The 10,885-nt window shown below is 42.7% G+C and overlaps 1 pseudogene; it reads right to left on the minus strand.

Annotated features, from left to right (window-relative positions):
* Positions 1-6,942: 6,942 nt before the first annotated feature.
* LOC125864313 (60S ribosomal protein L2, mitochondrial-like) lies at positions 6,943-8,423 on the minus strand (annotated as a pseudogene).
* Between the last annotated feature and the right edge of the window lie 2,462 nt (positions 8,424-10,885).

The raw sequence follows: 10,885 nt of genomic DNA on the forward strand, positions 1-10,885 counted from the left end.
CCGCCTTCAAGCCTAGAGAGCAAGAAGCTCTTCGTGGCAAAAGTCTTGCACGTGTTTGTACTAAGAGCGGATATGCATCATGTTGTGCTTCTAAACGGCAGCAAGTCCTGCTCACTTTTTTTTGAGAATTGAATACGCAGCTCTAAGACGTGGGAAGCGCTTAAAAGCCCCTTTATTCGTACATTGAATTTCGAGATAGCCGGATAGCAACAGTCTTCTTCTAGCTCCTTGTGATTCTCTGTATTCTATTTCGAACAACGGTTTTCTCTTTCCATTAAGAAATTCTAAAGAAAAAGTCCCTCGGACGAGGAAAGAAGGGGCTTTTGATCGAGATGGGTAGAAGAAGCACTGCAAAACCTATGGGAATTAGGAACTAACTTCGTTCTATTGCCTAGCGTCTGAGCTAACATTCAGGAATAAGCGGGATGCTTAAGAAAAAAAGAAAGTGTGTTTTCAGTTAGCTATGGAATTGCTACTAGTTGACTGAAAGGCTATTCCCTCCCTAACCCTAAGGTAACCGCTACACAACTCATTTCCTGGGAAAGTGGGGGAATCGAATCAACCTGAAATGGGCTTTCATTTCTTTCTCATCATCTTAAACCAGCCGAAAGGCTTATGCCCTTGGGTACTTTACATAATCTGAAATGTGGGAACTCCTAATGTGAAGGTAGACTCCGGTCTTCTTATTCAAGTAGTTAACATTTACCTTCGGTAAGCATTCCTTGGGCGAAGAGGGGATTTGTGCATCCAACGATAAGATAAATGGCCTTGCTTGCCTTTTGTGATTTGCCAATTGCAGTACATGGAAAAGGCTGACACAACCCATTCAAACAACTCTTATATACGCGTTATTTCATACACACTTGCAGCCGCAGATCGTCTTCTCCTCCTTTCTTTTGAAGTTCAATGTCGGAAATCGTATTGTCAGCCTAGCTAAAGTGAGGCAACACTATTCGCTTGAAGTAAAGTGTCCCTTGCTTGCACAAGCCTAATTTATATATGCGACCCCTTATGATTCACTTTAGAACTCGTGCCCTAATCCTGACCTTCGACGATGCTAGGTCTCGGGGTAAGCCCTTCGTCGCTGCATTTTGGCCGATAAAATCCTCTGAGTGACTGACGACGCATGAGCTCGCAGGGCTCATAGGATGGGAAAAGCCCCTCTCTTCATTTCATTATTTCATTGATGAGTTTTCACGACATAAGCCAGTGGAAGCAAACGGGCAATCGGCTACCTAAAGGACCCCATTTGTGGTTGAAGGCTAAGTTCATTCTTCGATATATCTCACTCCGCTATGCTAGAAGACTGAGCAGCTTAGTTTATTACCAACCTCAGGTTCAACAACTATTGGGTAAAGCCTAAACCTTACTCATTTCCTTCTATCGGAACTGGCAACAGATCTCTAGATCTGATCAACTAGAAGTCAGTCGATTCCGTCTGAGAATGGTTTCAGTCCAAACCTTTATTGTCGAGTGAAACTCCGTTTCTTAAGATCTTATTTGGATAAACTCATTCCCTTACTCGCTGTCTTATATTCCACTCGCTTTCTTTGGAAAAAGAGTCAGAACTGATAGTCATCGCCTTTCCCTTTCGACTGGACAAATTCAATAGCTGCTCCTAGCCCGATTCCAAGACCTGGACATCTTTCAGGTTTGAAAGTAGCCCTTATTCCGTCAACAGCTCAATCGATGGGACTTTCTTTCCTTCCTAAAGAAAGTTAGCTGGAGCTGGTAGAAATGACTGACTGAAGATAGAGAAAGATCACCTCCATTCTCCGAATAGTAACACGGTAAAGCCAAAGATTTGATTCACTAGCATAGGAAACCTACTGAAGCCCAAGGTAAGGGAGGAGCATCATGGCTAGAGGTCGAAGAAGATCCAATCCAGGTGATCTAAGTAAGGCGATGCCTTTCAAGTAGCGGACCTATCGGTGTGACTGTACTCGCCGATCAGGCATATATTGATAAAAATAAGATTCTTATGAGAGAAAGCCTCCAATACTGAAGTAAGGCCTAACTTGAAACTATGTACCATAGTTTGAGCAATCATAACTGATCACTATATATTGATCTTGCCAAAAATCACTACTGGAATAACAAGTACAAGTAATGCCTTCAAAAGCTTCTTCTCGAGTTTGGAGCATGAATCGGTTTTGTGGATAATTCTCTGGTTTGGGTACCAAGGAAACAGAGCAAGAAAACATTTGCGTATCCGAACTATTAGCTTCGCTAACGTACACTGGCAAGAAGCCTGCCAGTGTTTGTTCACACCGTTCGGTGCTTATTCACACAGGCATCCGCGGTAGCTCAGCCGTTACTTGTTCTGAATGTAAGTTAATACATACGCACCTTTCTTTAGTTCAGAGCGTGGTTCATGATTGCGGATTGTGCAGACTGACTTCTCCTAATGGCATATAGAAACGTGGTAGGGGAGGTTAGCTCAGGGAAGGAAACTAAGTAAGGGCGAGCTACAACAAACTCAAAGGAAAGGTCCGCTTCAGGATCATTTGAATAATGTGAAGATACAGACGAAGCAGCTAAAGCCGAATTATAATATTCCACTGAAGTATAAACGATAGGATCATAAGAAGAAAAAGGCTATACACATATCCGTATTATGTAGAATAGCCTGTCCCTTGAGCGTGGAGCCCTTGCTCTATCCCCCATTTGATTTTGGTCGATCTCTCTTGAACTGTACATAACTTTTCCCTATCCTCCTTTAAGTAGTCCACTGAGAGTAGGGAGCTCTAGTACTCATTGTCTTACTCGTTATACTAGTTAGACTCACTTCAAGTATTCCATTCGTTCACTTCAAGCTCGAAGATATACGTATCTTTTCGTTCAAATCCTTTCATTTATTCCACTCGCTCTTTCCAACTCTGAAAGCAAGGAGTATAGTATCGAACTGGCCAGCACGCACTATCGGATCAGCCCCTTCCTTTCTCTTGGAATCGAAGCGGGAACTGGGAAGGTTGTCAGACAACTTTCCGAACTCTTACTTTTCTATCTCATGTGCAAGATATAGTGTATGACCTACAACTTGGTACACTAGAAGTTTTCCTTCATCCTTTGGGAATCAAGTCATTCAATGAATGAAAAGTGAAAAACCTGTAGATAAATGCTTTCCAATCAGTAGCTGGGCTAGGGCTTATTCTGATTCACTTGCTATGGAATTCGTAGCATCAATTCCTAGCATCCCTCCTATTAATAAGGTAATAAGGCTCTGCCCACTCAGAGTGGACAGACTTTCGAGTTTTCTGCGATTTATGCTAAATGTACGAGGGCTGCCCGCCGATTATTGTGTGATGCAATGGACTCTATTCAGAGGACTGTCCTAGGACATGTAAGATTAGATCGGGGTTTCACTCCATTACTACTCCTTTACAATAATTCTCTTAATATAAGAAGTATCTAACCTATCTAAACGCAAGCATGCACGAGTCAAAGGAGGAAATTTAGAATAAAAGACATGCAAACTAGAAACGGAGGAAGCCACCCTTGCAGGTAAGATGACCGAGATACGGAATAGGGAACTCTCTCGCTTTGCAATCCCTTTCAGATAGGAGGACCCCATTTTTGGGATAGACCGACCCCTACACGGGAGCGTTAGCGAAGCCAATCCGGGTAGGCGCATAGTCCTTATAGCATAGCAAACGTTCCACTTATAGGCTCCCGAACCCTCAATTCGATTGTTTTCCAAGAATGTTGAGCCAGGTATGTAAGCCATGTATCTGGGAGGAACAACAATAAAAGAAGGGCTTTCAATTTTTTTCTTGCAGCTATTTTTAAATAATATATATAAGAATCCCTTTTTAGAAGAAAGATTATATATATGTCCAATCTCTAGTGGTGGTGGAACCAACCAAGATGTATGTCATCCGACCCGACCTCAGACTCTTTCTTCCCGACCTATTTGACTCTCTAGCCGTAGTTATTTAGGTGGTATTCCGAGATTGAATTCCTCCCAGGAACACACGAAACAAAGATATGAACTAGGTAAATAGAAATGGAAAAGAGATGTTTCTATTTCATCCAAATTAGTTGCTTTTTCTACATCCATATGATCTACTAAAGTAGATCGCTATTGACCATATAATAGAAACAGATCTTGGTCCATGGAGTCCCAAGAAGGTAAGAACTGCAACATGTCTGATGCTTCTTCGGCCAAATATAATATACAAGTTGGACCTGCACTATGAGCAAGCTGTGAGAAAAACCGCTTTTTTTTTCGGTTCCAAAACAACTTAGGCGAAATAGGGTTCTACCGGGAAACCATGGGTTTTTGAGTTTTCGCCATTGGTTACTAGTTGAGCCACTGGAATGAAATGAGATAAGAATCTCTGGAGATCTTTCCTCTCCACTTACTCGTAACAGGCTTTTCTTCTATAGAAGACTTCTTACGAAATGGCATAACTGTCTGACACTACATTCCTCGATCTTCAAAGAAAACTGCCTCCTCCTACTCGTCCTTCTCCTTTAGGATAGGATCCTCCTTGGTCTTACATAACAATAACACAACACTCTCGGCCAAATTGTCTTTCCCAAGCCCGAGAGAGACCGCCTTCTGTCAGTCGCAGGCCACTTATACTCTTCTACTTTAGTCTCTAGTCTGACTATAAGTATTTTTCAAAATATATATGAAATAGAGTTTGTATTTTACAAAATGGACCCAAATAGGCAGAAAGCGAAGCGATTTCCTCTTCGCTTTTTGTCTCAATGTCCAATTTCGTAATAGAAAAATGTTGCACAAAATATTAGAAATTTTGTTTTTATCTTTCAAACGAGGAAACCTTTTCAATCCATCTTCAGAAGCACAGTATCTCCGAAGATGCCCTTCGACTATGGCATGGAGCTTTTTTAGTTTCTCTCCTTTTGAACCCGGGTATGGGCCGTCCCCTTCGATTCGCGCACCTGGAATGAGCTCCAGGCTGGAATTATCTGGTGGAGGAGTCAGGGTTGGCGGTTGACTGAACCACCCTTCACCCGACGGAGGAGAGTGAAACTAATTCACAAGGCCAGTTAGGTCATCCGCGAACAGATACCCATAGTCTAAGGTGACCTTTGCCAGAACAAGATCCACTATAACTTTTCCGATATGGAATAAAAGGATTTCTACTCCAATATGGAATAAAAGGATCTCTAGTCTTTTTTTTAATCTTATTTTCTAGTCGTAAAATTCTACCAATTATTACGGATGGAAGTATACAAAAAGGTATGAATCCCGATGCTGGCATAATTGTCGGACACTACGGTCCTCGATCTTCAAAGAAAACTGATTCCTCCTACTCCTCCTTCTCCTTTAGGATAGGATCCTCCTTGGTCCTTCTTTCTCTAATGGTCTCACCATTTTCTAGTAGTAGTAGTTCACGCGAGGGACTTTTCTATCGCTTGCCCTTGCCTTTCACTCTCATTTGGTCTCTTTCTTCTAAAAAATAAAGTGAAGCAAAGTGCATGGCAAAGAAGCAGCCAGCTGACTACCCCCTTCCACTCGGCCTTTCTTCGCTGTATGAATAAGGTCTTAGTCTATATGGGCATTCTGGGCAGGCCGCAATAAGTCGCTAGTCGAAGGTTTAGACCAATCGCAATTCATCACTATCTTGCCCGCCTCTAATTGATGATTGGCTATTATATAAGTGTTGACCTAAGCCCCTGCGCAGGGGCTCGGCTCCCGAACCGTACGTGAGCTGTCTCGTACGGCTCTTCCTAGAACTTGAAGCCTCCTCTCTCTAAATAGAAAAAAATGGATTTACAAGAAAAAAAGACTTTTTTTCAAAAAGCCTTTGCCCGCCTATTCAACGGGGCTATTAGAGAAGCTGCTTCGTTCCTTGACTTATTTTCTCAGTCAAGCTTCCTTGCTCCTTAGTGTAGTCTCGGTCCATAGTTTAAGACTCCATTCCTTATAGCCTAGTCTATATCCACAACTGACGTGACTCTGTACCGATGCCTTTCCCTTTGTATAGTATACGACTAAGTGACTTCATAACCTCAACCTACTTTTTTGCTTACTATAGCATAGGCCTTCTTCGGGCTTTCGTCTCTTCACCTATAGACGGAGGCTTGGCTTCGCTATCACTCATGACTTGGTATAGAGCCGTGTAGTCGTCGATTTTACCACTAGAATGCCTATGAGATAGTGGTAGTGGTCGGCCTTTCGAATGCCTTCTTCCTTACTTTTCTGAGAAGCCCTTTACGACTATACTATAAAGGATAGGGGGTGTTAGCTTTTGGAAACTTAGCTACTTAAGTCCTTCTTAGAAAGTCAAAGTAAGGGCGAACGTCATTCTGTTCTACAGCTACAACACTATATATTTATTATTAATATTAAACATCTTAATAGTAGAACTACTTTCATACTACTAAACAAGGAAACCTCCGACTCCCTTTGTTTGAATAAACGCCGCTTATTTTAGTTTACATTCAAACCAAAGTAAACCAAGCCTAAGCGGTCACGACATCTTGTTGATATTGATTGAGGAGTTTGATGGAGTTTAGCTGACTGAATCCATAAACCTAGTAAGTCATCATCATTGGTACTTTTTAATTAGAATTTTACTCTATAGGTAGGTATCGGCGGGGCTTGCATAATGTAGTTGTAGTTAAGGTTGAAGTAGCGCATTTTATTTTAGAAGATCTACTGAAGTACCAAAGACAAACGAGGCTCCCAGGCCGGGACGTCTGGCAGAATGCTTGGCCTCCTGCGCTAGAAGCGAGACCCGAAGGGTGAGCTTATAGCGGTTAGCTTCTAGCACTAAATAATAAGCATTAGGCATTCTGAGCTGAAAAGAGGCAAGAAAATGAAGGGAGGCATTACGGGCCGACTACAAGAAAAGCAAAGCTTCGTAGACTCGATCAAGTCGCTTATAGATTGCCGACGACTATTTTCCACTTAATAAGTGAAGGGGAGAGGGAAGCGAGGCTTAGCGACCTTTATAAGGCAGACCACTACATAAGTCGCAGGCCGAGAAAGCTTGAAGAGGTTCCCTTTATTCATTTCTAAGCCAGGGTCCCAGGTCTCTAAGTTAGCCCGCACTTTTTCAAAGAATCCTACACCTATGGGAATACGGCCTAGCAGGCCTTCCCTTTCCGCTGGAGCATCATGGGAGTTGCCCTATTCCCTAATCAGATGTTTGGATGTGAGCTATACTTTGTGAGGAGCCAAACGAGCGTATGGCCTTGCCTTGCCATTTGACCTCTTTTCTCGTGCGACTAGGAATGCTTAGTGACAACCTCTCAATTGTCACCGCTTGGCCTCTCTTGTTACCACGGTAGAACCTAGTGTGGTCAGCACCAATCGTGTTCGGGCAACGAAGCTTACACTCATTCACATTGGTTCATCCTGCTATGCCCTGGGCCTTTTTCTCTTCTAATGTAAAAGGTGGACGGCTATTTGTCAAGACCCAGGAATCTGCTGGACATCTCAGCGGTAGGATTTGATACCCGCATCCGATCGAAGTTGCATTTTAGTGCTCCCCTAACATAAAGGGGTGCTTTTTCTAAGTGGGTCGCTTCGCGGAAGACATTGCTTAAGATCAATGGGTCACACGACAGGTGCACGATCTACTTTGCGCGTTCCATCTTTCAGCCCTTCGCCTATTGATTTGGTAGGCAAGCTACCTTGATCTGTCTTCGGCTTCGATTCATTACGCTCAGAAGCTCCAACAAGCCCTAAAGTCTCTGGCCGCCTAAAACTCTGCCAAGAGAGCGTTGTTTTACATTTGATCCTATGTACCTATAGAATGTTATGCACTCTCCACTTTCGGACCTTGCAAAGAGAGAATATGTTTTTCCTCTGACTTTCTCTCTCATTCGCGGAGCAAAGAAAGCAGGCTTTGCCCCAACTACCACTATCCTTGGGAAACCAAAAGAGCTACCGAAGGAAAGGGATGCAGCCTCTCCCTTGGCCTTTAGAGAGGAGATGACAGAGAAGTAAACGTCCTTCGCGCAAGTTTTTTTGCTTCATGCGTCCTTACTAGTAAAAAAGGGGCTCTTTGGCCAAGAAGGCATTCTGGTAGGAAGACCGACCACTACATAAGTCGCCATCCGTCCAGGAGAAAAGCAAGCTACCTTTCTTTGATCCCCTTTCCCAGGAAGGGAAGAGAACGAAAATGGACCGCAGATGGTAGTCGTGGTTGATTTTGATTCGAGGATCTTATGTGGATGAGCGAACTCTTCTATCGTATTGCATTTTATCTGGTGGACCCCCAGGTCCATCGTACTAGAGTAATTCGAGAAGAACGATTAGGTGCATATTCTATCCTTTCTACAGTGCCTATAGATGAAGTGCTTCATTTCAGATCAATTCTTCGTTGCAATTGCTTCGATCTACCCTCTCGGTGAAAAACCGTAATACGCCCTGAGGAATTCCTACCAACAGACTTCCTTGTACTCAAAGTATATTGTCTAAGTGCTCTTCTTTGTCTCATTATTTATCTTGTAATCATTCGATTCCATTTCGAACTAAGCCCGGAAACCCATATCTTTATATACGAATTTACTTCTTAATTTTTTTCAAATTCCTTTCCTTATAGTCAAGTGGTGGAATGCCCCTTTCTTTCTACTAGTTCTTACATAAGCAATTTGCAGGAATTAAGCGAAGTCTTTCTTTCCGTAATCCACTCATGAAGTCACGTCTTTCAGTACTGGGACTGAAGTAAAGTACTTGAGAGTTGCTCTTTGCCTAAGGCCCTCCTTCCGATTTAGTTAGAAATACCAACTCTAAATAGCTTTAGCATTTCTTGAGTTGAAAAGGTATTTCTAGATTCTAGAGCTCAGGGGAAGGTTTGGAACCCTAGTAGCAAAATGGAATCAGTTTACCTGGCTGACTTCCATGCCAACACGAGTAGTTTAACTCATCACGACCTCTTAAGGGCGTTGAGAATTGTTTTTGCTTTTTTTACTAAAAACTTTTGAAAAAGTCTTCAAAGAGCCTTTGCAGAGTTTACGAATTCTGCTTAGTAGGGACCTAAACACAGGAATTTCTTTTCTTAGAGTCAGACCAAGCTTTAGGAACAAAGGGGCATAAAGGACGGATCGTCTGTCGATCTGTGATCAAAGAAAACTATACTGGAAGAATGGAATACAAATTGACAAGTACAAAAGCGTAGGCTTCGCTATTAATCTATGCTCATTGATGAGATGGCGACATAGAGAAGAAAGTATACCCTTTGTCACCCCCTTGTCACTTAAAAGTAAAGAAGAGATACACACTTTGGAATTGGTGGGATTTAGGATGGAATCGAATAGCGAATGCACTTGCGGTTAAGACAGGTCATGCATCTCCTACCTAATGCAATTGACCGACCCATCATTTCTTTACTTCAATAATGCCTTCGCTTCACTTCAAGACGCTATTTACCAAGGAAAGACTACCTTTTTTATTAATAGAAGAAGCAGAAGGGGTGAACGAGCGCTGCGGTAACGAGCCGTAAGAAAGATGAGCAGAGCATTCCTTCCGCCTGCCTTTATAGGAGTAGGGGAGCATGGTGAGATAGATAGACGTCCAATCCAGCAGCAGCTAGTTGCTCGGCCTTAGTCTTGGGCTGATCTTAGACTTCAATCAACCCCTTCGTACTTCGATCCAATCAATCGATCGATCAAGAGGCTAATCTCTTTTGTTTGGGCTGGTAGCTAAAAGAAAGTCCTCGCTTTCTCTTGAACAAGGGAAGGTCAGCATAGCATTAGCTTCAATTGAACAAGCTCAACCTTGAAAAAAAAGGTGGTAGGCCGACGTTGAACGCCTCAACTTGGCCACTGAAGAAGCGAAGGTTGGGCGAGAGACTAAGCCAACTTACTGCTTACTCCCATGGTTTAAGCTTTAGGCTCCATAGACATAACTTTGTTTAGGTATTAGGGAGGGGAGGACACCACTCAACACCGCTCTGTGGGGTAGGGTTCAATGCCTAACAAAAAGGGCCAAAAGCAAAAAAAGGATGTATAGCTGAGGGGAGGAGAGAAAGAATGCATACATGGAGATTCTGTCTGTTGGAGGTTTGAGAATCTATTAAAGTACATCTAAGGCTAAGGTTATGAAGTAAAAGAAGTCCATTACTGAGAGAAGTGGTGATCTCATTTTGCTTGCTGGGAGAGAGGAAGTTTTCGAACCATCTTTTCTAGCCAAATAGCGAGCGATCACTCAGTAATGAACACTAACTGAAAGCGGTTGGGAATGAGTAGCTATCCCTTACAGGAATCGAACTCGTGTGTTCAACATGAAAAGACGATGTCCTAACCACTGGACGAAAGGGACCAAAAATCCATTCTTCATATACCTCAAGAAGTAGTTTGTTTTCTTTCTATATGCAATTCAAGATTTCATTTGTGTTCATGTTGGCAATTTCTGATGTGAATTCGGCGGGTCGTCCCCCCTTCCTACGGGTTCCCCCACCGACCTAGTGACACACCAACCACACCCCTTCTATTTCTCCGATTATAAAGCCCCTTGATCCCTTTATTTGTCTTTCATCCCCCGTGAATAAGTAAGACCCCGCTCTTTCAAATTCAAAAAAAATAGGGGCGAAGCTCCCTTTTGAAGTGTCGAAGACCTATGCTACAATAAGCAAAAAAGTAAGTTGAGGTTATGAAGTTACTTAGTCGAACTAGAAAACTATAAAGAAAGGGAGGCTAAGGTTACAAAGTAAGGTCAGCTGGTTAAGGAAAGCTCAGGTTATGAAATCGCTTAGCCATTAATTAATTGAAAAATGAAAGTGGTAGTGAGGCGTCGGTACGGAGTTGTGTCAGATGTGGATATAGACTAGGCTAAGGCTTAGGTAAGGCATGACTTCTATTTTCTTCACTTACACCTTACACTTCAGCTGAGTCTAACGAGGCTCAGGTGCAGAGCCTTTCACTGTGGACCGAGACTACGCAAAGGTAGAACACCATAAAA

This window comes from Solanum stenotomum, chromosome 5, assembly GCF_019186545.1.
Source record: "Solanum stenotomum isolate F172 chromosome 5, ASM1918654v1, whole genome shotgun sequence".
NCBI classification, from domain to species: Eukaryota; Viridiplantae; Streptophyta; class Magnoliopsida; order Solanales; family Solanaceae; genus Solanum; species Solanum stenotomum.